This window comes from Salvelinus fontinalis, chromosome 26 (genome assembly GCF_029448725.1).
Source record: "Salvelinus fontinalis isolate EN_2023a chromosome 26, ASM2944872v1, whole genome shotgun sequence".
NCBI classification, from domain to species: Eukaryota; Metazoa; Chordata; class Actinopteri; order Salmoniformes; family Salmonidae; genus Salvelinus; species Salvelinus fontinalis.
Genome location: NC_074690.1, coordinates 28,887,719 through 28,901,344, shown reverse-complemented (window position 1 = coordinate 28,901,344; position 13,626 = coordinate 28,887,719). Strand labels below are relative to the sequence as shown.

At 41.0% G+C, this 13,626-nt stretch overlaps 1 protein-coding gene across 7 annotated transcripts in view; it reads right to left on the bottom strand.

Annotated features, from left to right (window-relative positions):
- The window catches only part of LOC129824058 (disks large-associated protein 1-like), a 127,552-nt gene that overhangs the window by 82,250 nt on the left and 31,676 nt on the right, over positions 1 to 13,626 (bottom strand). The window lies entirely within an intron of this gene.

Sequence of the window (13,626 nt, the reverse complement as noted above, 5' to 3'; positions counted from 1 at the left end):
TGTAATGTGATCCCATTCGCTGGTGGTAAAAACTCAAGAGGAATCCTCTGTTCTCCCCGCACCCATTGTTTATCTTTACAATGAAATGTATTATGTCAGAATGCTCAAATGTTTGAAATTTCTAATCAAATGTATGAATTGTGTTAGGAAAACGTTCTATCAATCTAATTTGCATAAACATTGTGATTGGAAAACAGCTGTGAGGGTTATGAATCAGGATCAAATCCTCTGATCTCCTCGAGCTCATTAATGATAGAATGTTCATATTTGAATATTGCCGAAAGGCCAGTTTCTTTGGAAAATGACAGGAGTGGCAAGTAGTGGAATGTAATAGTTGAACAGAGACAGCAACCAGGCTAGCTGTGTAGTGCTAGGGCAAAAACAAAAATGTGCACCCCTTTGGGTCCCCAGGACCAGGATGGAGAACCACTGCTCTAGGCTAGATGAAGACCCATTCAGTTCAATAATGCCACAAAGAGGATATGATGCAGCTGTAGGCTAATTCTCTGACTTTATGTAAACACACTATATTTGAGAGAGAGGAAGATAGAACATGAATGGTGACCGGGGCGTGAAATGAGCTATTCTCCTAAACAATATTAATATTTAACTTCTATATTGCTTTTTATAATAGAAATCTCAAAGTGCTTCAAAAGAAAAAACAACAACATGCAATTCGTACAAAACGTAACGGATTGCAATTCATACAAAATGTTACGAATTTACAAAAACGTACAAAATGTTTGAAAACATTGCAATTCGTACAAAATGTTACAAATTTACAAAAACATATAATATGTTACAAATTGGTGAGGGTAGGTAGCAACACATCTGCCATGCTGATCCTCAACACTGGAGCTCCACAGGGGTGCGGGCTCAGTCCCCTCCTGTACTCCCTGTTCACCCACGACTGCATGGCCAGGCTCGACTCCAACACCATCATTAAGTTTGCAGACAACACGACAGTGGTAGGCCTGATCACCAACAACGACGAGACAGCCTATAGGGAGGAGGTCAGAGACCTGGCTGGGTGGTGCCAGAATAACAACCTATCCCTCAACGTAACCAACACTAAGGAGATGATTGTGGACTACATGAAAAGGAGGACAGAGCACATCCCCATTCTCATCGACGGGGCTGTATTGGAGCAGGTTGAGAGCTTCAAGTTCCTTGGTGTCCACATCAACAACAAACTAGAACGGTTCAAACACACCAAGACAGTCTTGAAGAGGGCACGACAAAGCCTTTTCCCCCTCAGGAAACTAAAAAGATTTGGCATGGGTCCTCAGATCCTCAAAAGGTTCTACAGCTGCAAAAGCGAGAGCATCCTGTCTGGTTACATCACTGCCTGGTACGGCAATTGCTCAGCCTCTGGCCGCAAGGCACTACAGAGGGTAGTGCATACGGCCCAGTACATCACTGGGGCTAAGCTGCCTGCCATCCATGACCTCAACACCAGGCGGTGTCAGGGGAAGGCCAGCCACCCCAGTCACCCAGTCACCCCAGTCACACCCCTGTTCTCTCTACTACCGCATGGCAAGCGGTACCGGAGTGCCAAGTCTAGGACAAAAAGACTTCTCAACAGTTTTTAGCCCCAAGCCATAAGAATCCTGAACAGGTAATCAAATGGCTACCTGGACTATTTGCATTGTGTGCCCCCCTTTTACGCTGCTGCTACTCTCTGTTTATCATATATGCATAGACATTCATGTACATATACATTCATGTACATACTACCTCAATTGGGCCGACCAACCAGTGCTCCCGCACAATGGCTAACAGGGCTATCTGCATTGTGTCCCACCCACCACCCGCCAACCCCTCTTTTACGTTACTGCTACTCTCTGTTCATCATATATGCATAGTCACTTTAACCATATCTAAATGTACATACTACCTCAAACAGCCCAACTGGTGCCTGTATATAGCCCCGCTACTTTTATAGCCTCGCTACTGTATACTGTTGTTTTATTTCTTTACCTACCTATTGTTCCCCTAATACCTTTTTTGCACTATTGGTTAGAACCTGTAAGTATGCATTTCACTGTAACCTCTTGTATTCGGCTCACATGACAAATAAACTTTGATTTGATAGCTAGGTGGCTAATGCTAACGTTATCTAGGTGGCTAACGTTAGCTAAGCTAGGGGTTAGGGTTAAGGTTAGGAGTTAGGATAAAGGGTTAAGGTTAGGGGAAGGGTTAGTTTACATGCTAAGTAGTTGCAAAGTAGCTAAAAACTAGTACGTAGTTACAAAGTTGCAAATAACCTAAAATGATAAAGTTGTTCATGAGATTCGAACACCTAATCTACCCATCTGTTATACGCCCACCCACCCATCCACCCCAACCAACTACCCTACTTTTGTTTTTACCTAAGTAACCTTCTGTCTTGTGTTATAATTGGTATGGTTACTAATTTCAGTGTCCCGGATTTACATTTATAATGTTACGTCTAGTCTATGAGACTAGGCTGCTTAATTATCATTCTTCTTCTCCCCCCCATTAGTTCCTAATAGTTTAAACACATTAGTCTCCTTAATTAGGACTAGCAGGGTCACAAGAGATTTGAATCTCATAGTTGTGCCATTATTCCCCAATAGCATAATAAGAGAAGGTAGCCTAAATTAAAACCTGAATGGCTTCTCACCACTATCCCCTATCTCTCCAGACATACTGGACATAGAGTCACCCCCTGATTAATCACAGGATCCATTAACCTGCTGCCACATGTAGGTCACTCCATTACCTCACAGACCCTTCTGTCTGGGAATGAGCCAACAGATTCTCCACTCGAGACACAAAAAGACTGAATGATGAGTCACAGGCTCAGAGGGGCAGAATAGCTCTGTGTGGGCCACAGGGATGATCTTTGGCCTTTGTAGAATAATTATCTTTCATCATGATACAAGGAATAACAAGAAACGTAGAATATCGACTCTCATAGAAGGACCATGAAGGCCTGTGGGTGGGCCACGATTTGGGCTGAACAGATCTTCAACTGTACAGCTAGTCTTCGACTATGTGACATTTGACATTACTCCCACACTGGCAATACTGTATTATTAAAGTTAAATACCACATGTATCATCAGTTATCATTTATGCAGGGACTCACTTTGCAGCCTAAAATGAACAACAGTCCTCAGCATTGGAGTAGCTGACGTCACAGAACGATTAAAAACACATCATTTATTTTTTTCATCAGGGGATTTGAAAAAGCTTTGCAGATATTAATCTTTTTTATTCCTTTGTAACGCCACGTTAAACCCAGAATAGCGCAGTATACAGTGTGCATAAAATGACAAATGATTCACAAGGTCATCTTTTTGGCTAAGTCAAATTGTCTTGACCTGTAGACATAATTTCAGTGTGTAAAACGCAGCAGTGACCTGACAATATTGCACAACTAGACGGTAGAGTGGCCATCCCTCTAGACTAGTCTAGGGTTAGGCCTACTGCATAACCAATCAGGTGTTAGGTCAAACGATAGTTGATGGCATTACTCAAGACCATGTTACCCAGATGAGTAATGTATTGGGAGCTAACACAAGTCTTCCAACAATACACTTTGTCTGCTTTGAATGATCAGGGTCACGGCAAAAATGTAACCGATTATTATACATCAACCCTGAGTCATTGACATAATTCAATGTCTTTCGAAATGTAAATATTGGCGTTTTTAAGAGCAAAATGTCAATAAACATTTTCTACAAGTATAGGTCTATAGCTAGGTTTCCATCCAATTGGTGACAGATTCATGCAAATATTCTACAAAGTTTATATTTTCCCACCAGAGATGTGTTTCCATCAAACTGACTTATTGTGGCTAAAAAGGCTGTGCGTGATGACATACAGTAGTGCACAAAAATAACATTTGTGGTTAAATTCCCATGTACTGTTTCCATCGCATTTTCAACTCTACTGATGGTATTGTGATAAAAACTGTTGCGTTATATAGCAAATGTGTCTACTCTAGTCTTGGCAAGTGCGCTCTAGCCAATAGCTCACAGATACAGTGCGGGTAGGCTACCTACATGATGAGATTATTATGGATAAAATAGATTTTTATTTTTCAAACGGGAGCCAAGCATCGATCATCATGTCACCAGTATAAGACCCTAGATATTTATTGGAAAGGAGCATCAAGCTCATCAACGTACACTTTCGCCACGGTTTGAAGTTCATCATAATTTATTTATAAAATGCATGCATTTCCACTGCCATTTCTACCATAATTAATTTTACCCACACAAAAAGATCCCAACATGTTGAACGATCAAATTCTCTGTTGTGATTTATAAATTGTACCGGCATTTCCTGCTTCCATAAGCCAGGTCATGACTTTCATCTGTATAAAATGGTTGGATGGAAACCTGGTTGATGTGATGAATAAAAGCGCAAGACACAGTTGCACTTTTAACCCCAGATGGGTACTCTAAACTGTAGTGAAACTGTAGGAGTAAGATGGCGCCGGAAGAAATGGCTGCCGTTTTACGGGCGCCTAACCAATTGTGCTATTATGTGTTATTTTTGTACATAATGTTTCTGCCACCGTATTTTATGGCAAAAAATAGCTTCTGGATATCAGGACAGCGATCCTTCACCTCGGATTAGACAAAGATTTTTTCTTCAACAAGCAGGACGCACAGGATGTACTTCAGACACCCGACGAGGCCGAAATCCTCGTCATTGGCAAGAGAAAGAGACGCAGGTATAGAGGACACAGGGTGGGGTGCCTCGTAAAGAACCGCTGACGGCGAGTGAGAAATCTGCCCTTACCATCAATATTACTTGCCAACGTACAATCATTGGATATTAAATTAGATGAGGTACGATCATGATTATCCTACCAACAGAACATCAAAAACAATATCTTAAATTTTCACCGAATTGTGGCTGAATGACAACATGGAAAACATTCAGCTAGCGGGATATACGCTGCACCGGCTAGACAGAACAGCACACTCCTGAAAGACGAGGGGGGGGGAGGGTCTGTGTATATTTGTAAACAGCTGGTGCACGAAATCCAAGGAAGTCTCTAGATTTTGCTCGCCATAAGTAGAGTTTCTCATGATAAGCTGTAGACCACACTATTTGCAAATATCAATTTTATTCGTTGCTGTTTATTTGCCAGCACATACGGACGCTGTATAAGGAAATAAGCAAAATATGAGCAAACAGGAAACTCCCCTAGAGGCGGCACTCCTAGTGGCCGGGGACTTTAATGCAGGGAAACTTAAATCAGTTTTACACAATTTCTATCAGCATGTTAAATGCGCAACCAGAAGGAAAAAAATTCTAGATCACCTTTACTCCACAAACAAAGACGCATACAAAGCTCTCCCTTGCCTTCCATTTGGCAAATCTGACCAAACTTCTATCCTCCTGATTTCTGCTTACAAGCAAAAAATTAAAGCAGCAAGCACCAGTGACTCAGTCAATAAAAAAGTGGTCAGATGAAGCAGATGCTACACTACAGGACTGTTTTGCTAGCACAGACTGGAATATGTTCCGGGATTCTTCCGATGGCATTGAGGAGTACACCACATCAGTCATTGACTTTATCAATAAGTGCATCGAGGACGTCGTCCCCACAGTGACTGTGCGTACATACCCCAACCAGAAGCCATGGATTTTAGGCAACTGAGCTAAAGGGTAGAGCTGCCGCTTTCAAGATGTGGGACTCTAACCCGGGAACTTATAAGAAATCCTGCTATGCCCTCAGACAAACCATCAAACAGGCAAAGGGCCAATACAGGACTAAGATTGAATCATACACCACCAGCTCCAACGCTCGTTGGATGTGGCAGGGCCTGCAAACTATTACATACTACAAAGGGAAGCACTCCTTATATTCTATGCTTCTGGTCTATCATTTATTTAATATCTCAATGTTAAAAGTTTAGCCGATTCCAACAGTAGGTAGCAACACAACTACCACGCTGATCCTCAACATTGGAGCCCCTCAGGGGTGCGTGCTCATCCCCCTCCTCTACTCCCTGTTCACCCACCACTGCATGGCCATTCACAACTCCAACACCATCATCAAGGCCTGATCACCGACAACTACGAGACAGCCTATAGGGAGGAGGTCAGAGACCTGGCTGGGTGCTGCCAGAATAACTAACTATCCCCCAACGTAATCAAACAAGGGAGTTGATTGGGGACTACAGGAAAGGAAAGAGCACGCCCCCATTCTCATCGACGGGGCTGTAGTGGAGCAGGTTGAGAGCTTCAAGTTCCTTGGTGTCCACATCACCAACAAACTACAATGGTCCAAACACACCAAGACAGTCGTGAAGAGAGCACAACAAAACCTATTCCCCCTCAGGAGACTGAAAAGCTTTATCATGGGTCCTCAGTTCATTAAAAGTTTCTACAGCTGCAACATCGAGAGCATCCTGACTGGCTGCATCACTGCCTAGTACGGCAACTGCTCGGCCACCTGTATATAGCCTCACTACTGATATTTTCACTGTCATTTTACTTTTTATTTCTTTACTTAATCTTTTGTTTACCTAATACCTATTTTTTACTTAAGAATTGCACTGTTGGTTAGGGCTTGTAAGTAAGCATTTCACTGTAAGGTCTACACACCTGTTGTATTCGGCACACATGACAAATACACTTTGATTTGATTAGGTAATAAAACCGTATGACTTCTGTTCCTAGAACACAGTTTTTTTGTCTCTGACTATGACTTTGAGCATAAAATCAGTAATTGTCGCAGACTCTTTGATATTATACAGTTGAAGTCGGAAGTTTACATACACCTTCGACAAATACATTTAAACTCAGTTTCACAATTCCTGACATTTAATCCTAGTAAAAATGCCATGTCTTAGGTCAGTTAGGATCCCCACTTTTAAGAATGTGAAATGTCAGAATAATAGTAGAGAGAATGATTTCAGCTTTTATTTCTTTCAGCACATTCCCTGTGGGTCAGAAGTTTACATGCACTCAATTAGTATTTGGTGCACTGCCTTCAAATAGTTTAACTTGGTTCAAACATTTTGGGTAGCCTTCCATAAACTTCCCACAATAAGTTGGGTGAATTTTGGCCCAATCCTCCTGACAGAGCTGGTGTAAGTCAGGTTTGAAGGCCTCCTTGCTCACACACACTTTCAGTTCTGCCCACAAATTTCCATAGGATTGAGGTCAGGGCTGTGTGATGGCCACTCCAATACATTGACTTTGTTGTGCTTAAGCCATTTTGCCACAACTTTGGAAGTATGCTTGGGGTCATTGTCCATTTGGAAGACCCATGTGACCAAGCTTTAACTATCTGATTGATGTCTTGAGAAGTTGCTTCAATATATCCACAATTTTAAATTCCTCATGATGACATCTAGTTTGTGAAGTACACCAGTCCCTCCTGCAGCAAAGCACACACACAACATGATGCTGCCACCCCTGTGCTTCACGGTTAGGATGGTGTTATTCAGCTTGCAAGCGTCCCCCTTTTTCCTCCAAACATAACGATGGTCATTATGGCCAAACAGTTCTATTTTTGTTTCATCAGACCAGAGGACATTTCTCCAAAAAGTATGATCTTTGTCCCCATGTGCAGTTGCAAACCATGGTCTAGCTTTTTAATGGCAGTTTTGGAGCAGTGGCTTCTTCCTTGCTTAGCGGCCTTTCAGCTTATGGCGATATAGAACTCGTTTTAAATGTGGATATAGATACTTTTGTACCCGTTTCCTCCAGCATATTCACAACGTCCTTTGCTGTTGTTCTGGGATTGATTTGCACTTTCGTACCAAAGTACGTTCATCTCTAGGAGACAGAACACATCTCCTTCCTGAGGCATTTAACGGCTGCATGGTCCCATGGTGTTTATACTTGCATACTATTGTTTGTACAGATGGACGTGGTACCTTCAAGCATCTGGAAATTGCTCCCAAAAGGATGAACCAGACATGGAGGTCTACCATTTTTTTTTCCTGAGGTCTTGGCTGATTTCTTTTGATTTTCCCATGATGTCAAGCAAAGAGGCACTGAGTTTGAAGGTAGGCCTTGAAATACATCCACAGGTACACATCCAATTGGCTCAAATTATGTCAATTAGCTTATCAGAAGCTTCTAAAGCCATAACATAATTTTCTGGAATTTTCCAAGCTGTTTAAAGGCACAGTCAATTTAGTGTATGTAAACTTCTGACCCACTGGAATTGTGATACAGTGAATTATAAGTGAAACAATCTGTCTGTAAACAATTGTTGGAACAATTAGTTGTGCACAAAGTAGATGCCCTAACCGACTTAGCAAACTATAGTTTGCTAACAAGAAATGTGTGGAGTGGTTGAAAAACAAGTTTTAATGACTCCAACCTAAATGTATGTAAACTTCCGACTTCAACTGTATGTGTCTGTCTCTAGGTGAGGTGATGTCATATAGTTTGGAAAGCTGAAAACTCTCCACTGTATGAAAACTGAAAGCTCCCCAAAGTAATTTGCAACAAATGCCGTCTAGAGCAAAGACTTAATGAAATAAATATGTAAAAGCCTAACTGATTGTTTCAAACTCCTTGATCTGCTCCTAGAATCCCATCTTTAATCCTAGATTAAGATTAATAGTGATTTAAACATGCACAATGTATTGGAATCTGTCCCATGTCCTTGTCCTGAGAAAACTGCTCATTTTACACTGTTTTCCTCAATCAGTTTATTATATCAAATGACATGTATTATCGATTGATGCAGATTTGTCTCTTATCACTTGGCCTAAGGAATTTACTTGGTCCATGTAGCAATCTGTTTATGTATTGCTCTCATTAATTTAAATGTGTGTGTTAATTCACACATTAAACTGTATCACGTCAGTCCTTCAAATGTAATTACATTAAAGAAACAATGTTTGATCACTTGTTGAGGCAAAGTCAATTTAGTCAATTACTGAGTCGTCAGATTTCACCCAATAGAAATGAATTGTTACCAGAAATCTGAAACCTAGATTACATGGATCTATTACTTACTGTTATATCTTTCTCTTCCCCAGATCAACCTGTTAATATGCCGATTTCCTACAAACTCTCCAAAGTTCTGTACTGTACTGCAAGCTGTATGTTGACAATTCAATCGTCCAAACTTTGCTCCCTCTCTGCGCTAAACTGATAAGATTATGAGCTTTACGGATCTATCTCGCTCTCCCGTTTCACCAGTAGCTGGGTAGAGAGAGAACAGTTACTGTCTGCAGTACAGTCTGATGCCCTCTCACTGTCTCATCTCAGGTTGTACACTGCAGGTTGAGTTCCTCTTCATATCCACTAGGAGGGTGACTGATCTAGAGTAATGGTTGTCTTAGGTCGTCCCCCCAATGGCACCCTATTCCTATTGGCCCTGGTAAAATGGTGTGCACTATATATAGGGTGCCATTTGGGACGCATAACATGTGAGACATATTCACAGCCTGCCTGTACTGTAATAAAGAAACACTTTGTTGCCTTGTTGGGGAATAATCCCCTTTTCTAGGATGGAAAGGATTCTCCGTGTCAGCTGGAATGATTCAAGTTAATGCTGCTGTTGGCATTGCCACTCTCTCAGTCAGTCAGAACCACAACTAATGTGCTGCTGGCAATCCAACCCCCCCTCCCTTCTCCTCTTTCCTCCCCACTCCCCTCCTCTCAGTTCTTTCTTCCCACTCAGTCATCCATTGTGACAGAGCCTAGCTCTGCATATAGCTGAGGATCCTCTGTTCCTCCACCCCAGCTGCAGTGGCCCAGATACTGTTAGTGGATTATTCCTCTGACATCACTGCATTGTGCGTTCCCATGCATTTTTTACTGCCTTTTGTGCGCGCTGTAACCACTCTTGATCTGTGTGTTTAAGCCTGTGGCCTTGCCCAAAGTGGTCTGACTGCAGTCACTGCACTTTTTCCTTCAGGAGGCTTAAGTGGCTCCATCCTCCCAGCAGGGGGACACAGTGCACACAAAGCGATGCACATGCATGCAAGCGAGCACACACCCACACTTTTCTAACGATACACACAGGACTTTACTCTCCACCAATACACAGTTTTGTCTCAACAGAACCCACTACCAATTAGAAGATAAGAAGCTGCGTTGGCAAGTTGATTAATTAAGCAGGCTTTTGCGATCGTCTCTGCAAGATAGTGTATACATCCCTGTTTCATTGTTCATAATTTTGACGTCTGCACTTTACATGGCATACTTCCCTACATTCCTCTTCCAGAGGGTAGAAGTAAACACAGGGGCGAGTGCATGGGGAAATCCTCATCCAAACTAAAAGTGGATCCTTCACAGTCTAGTTATAGTATCGGTCACTGTAAGGCTACCACAACCACACCACCACCCTCATCCTACAGAAACCAGGCCAGTATCACAAATCTGAACACTTAGCTCATGAGCTGGGACACTAACCTACTGAACCGTACATCCATCCATAATTCACACAGCATGGTACTACGTGAACATTCTCTGATAGCTTCTACAGTTGAGGGGAGCGCTGAGCAAAGACAGAATAACAGCTAACAGCTACAGCAAGTATGATAACCAATTTCATGACTGAGCTGAATAAAGTCCATTTCTGATCATCAACAGCCATTCACCACGATAAATAATGTAATAGTGAGTTACTTTGAAACGCTGCATTGGCCAAGTTTGGTGGTGAGGTCTGCTTGGTGCAATCCATGGTTCTGAACTAGCACCACTTATCTGATACTGTGTGAATAATACAGCCTTATCTCAGAGTTTGACAGCATTCAGTCTACAACCCTAGCAGCAGTAGGGATATGAGATGAAGGACTATGGGTGATATCTGTCTTGTGTGTTTACCACTGTTAAAGCTTACTTAGTAGATTCTATGGCAGTCACAATGTCTCATCAAAATGGCTAAATGTGACTCACCACCTGGATTTTCGGTCTTATGTAGCAAAAATTTGAAATTGTGTTTTTTACATTATATAAAAGTAGAGACTTTGAGCTACAAAATGGTATATCATACACTGCATTTGAGGAACAATGGGAAATGTAATTCTGGTTTGAAAGTTGATCAACTTGTAAACTCACTTTTGAGAAAATCACCTTTGAATGTTTTGCTATCTAGTGAAGAGCTCTTCTTTGTCTACACCCATTCAGCATCGTTCACACCCTCAACCTAAGCTTTAGCCCCACCCATCTCGTTTCGCTCTCGGAGCGAAACAAATCATCGACGCTCTGGCCGATGATTTGTTTACCTCTGGATAACATGAAAACAACCTAAATTGTTAGCAACAATTTCATTACGCTTTTTTGCAGACGTTTACTAACACCGGCCATATTCAACGCGTGTTGTACACACGTCACATTAGCTAACGAGCCAGCCAGCCAACGTTAGCTAGTTAAACAATAAACAGTGTCAACAATGCCACAGTGCTGGGAGCTAACCAACCATGTTCAATGTTAGCTAGCTAACATTAGGCTCTAACTAGAAGACCAAACGGCTCTGGGAAACTAATGATAACATCAGCTAGGGAGCCAGCCAGCTAACGTTACCTATCTAGCTAACAGTACACTTTAGCTTAAGACATATAGCTTGCTAGCTAGGTAAACAATATACCTAGCTAGGTAAACGCAGTGTAAGTTCACACACGTCACATAACGTTAGCTAACGACCCAGTCAGCTAACATTAGCTAGTTAAACAACAATGAACAGTGCCAACAATGCCACCGTGCTGGGAGCTAACCAACCATGTTCAATGTTAGCTAGCTATCATTAGGCTCTAACTAGAAGACCAAACGGCTCTGGGAAACGAATGATAACATCAGCTAGGGAGCCAGCCAGCTGACGTTAGCTAGCTAGCTAACAGTACACTTTAGCTTGAAATGAAACCACTTTGTCAAAATTAGAAAACTTGTAATATCTGAAAATGTAATGTAATGTTAGCTAGCTAAACGCTAGACTATCTTACCTGTATAGATCATCATGCATGTACGCGTCTCCCTGTCAGGAATGCCATGCCACGGTTGCCCTTAGTTTGAAGATGTAATCCGGAGACAGATATTTCCTCCATCTCTTTAGCTATCATACTCCAATTCCACTGATTTTAAAACTTGATCGTCCAGAAAGTGGAGAGCCACACTTATGCAGCTCCACTACACAACATTTAAAAGACAGTATTACCAACACAGACTGCCGAGATTCTATGGCAAACCAATCCGAACTCCTCTCTCGGCATGTCCAGCCCACTCATTATCTCAGCCAAATCTGAGGTTTGTAGGTTTTCAAGTCTTTGCCTATCCAATATACAGTGGAAATTTGGTCCGATTGCACTTCCTAAGGCTTCCACTAGATGTCAAAAGTCTTTAGAACCTTGTTTCAGGCTTCTACTGTGAAGCAGCGGATTTTGTTATTAAGGCACATCAAAGTTCACATGGTCAAGAAGGCATTTCTGGAAAAAAAATCATTTTGATAAAAACATTTTTTTTAACATTCAAATGGCTCTCCTGTGAAGTCGTGACTTGCAACATACGCCTAGTTTCCTGAATCGGGTCACAAATGTAATTGTTTCTTTAGAAAGGTGAAAGCCATGTTTTGATATCTTCACAGTACTGTGAGTTAAATAGAAACATGCATTAATTATCACATGATAGCCCACTAATGTGTCATTTCATGATTCATCTTGGTTTCATGAATACACAGAAATCATTGTTATATGGCATGTGGTAGTATTGCATTGTGGCATTCCAAGATTGGATGATATCCATCATTCTGAAAGGAATCAATACAGTGACCATTAAACCATGAAATACACAAACTTATGTCTGTTCTTACTAAAACACTATTACCGCCTAACATTTTAAATATCTTCAATCCCACTTTTTTGTCGACCATTGACATTTAAGGATAACATATGACTAGTAAATTATGGGAACCAACATATCTACTTGAGATTTAAGTGAAACATTGCAGTCAGAATTTGGAGTAAGACATAGCTCCCCACCATTTACTGGTTTCTATAAAATAACATTTCCATCTTTGTCATTAACTGACATTACAGTAAGCTCTCTTTTGTATTGCACTTTTATAGCTTCAGACAGGGATTGATAAAACATTTGGCCTGGGCAAAAATCTAGAGCTTTTGATATTCATAACATTATCAAATAAATCATAATATCAAGAACTGCAGAACCAAGTCAATTACTGTATTTGTATTTCATTTGGAAAAAATATTTTAATCTCTATTCACTCTCCCAGAGGACTTGTTGAGATGAGGATTCAAGTAATTAGAAAAATGAACCCGTTAATCCATTATGAAACAGCTCTCACAGTATGCAGATTAAAGTATGTCAAAGAAGTAGATTAATAAAATGGTAATTTAATACAGACATATCAAATGTTATTCGTTACATGCTTCGTAAACAACAGGTGTAGACTAACAGTGAAATGCCAACAATGCAGAGAGAAAGAAAATAGAGAAGTAATAACATGTAATAATAAAAGTAATAAATACAGAGTAACGATAACTTGGCTATATACACAGGGTACCGTTACAGAGTCGATTTACAGGGGTACGGGGTAAATGTGTACATAGTCTATATAATATATAGAGAGAGAAGTCAAGAATAGCCATTCTGATAATTTTAAAGTGTACTATAATAATGTACTGTAATCCATTTATAATCTCATACA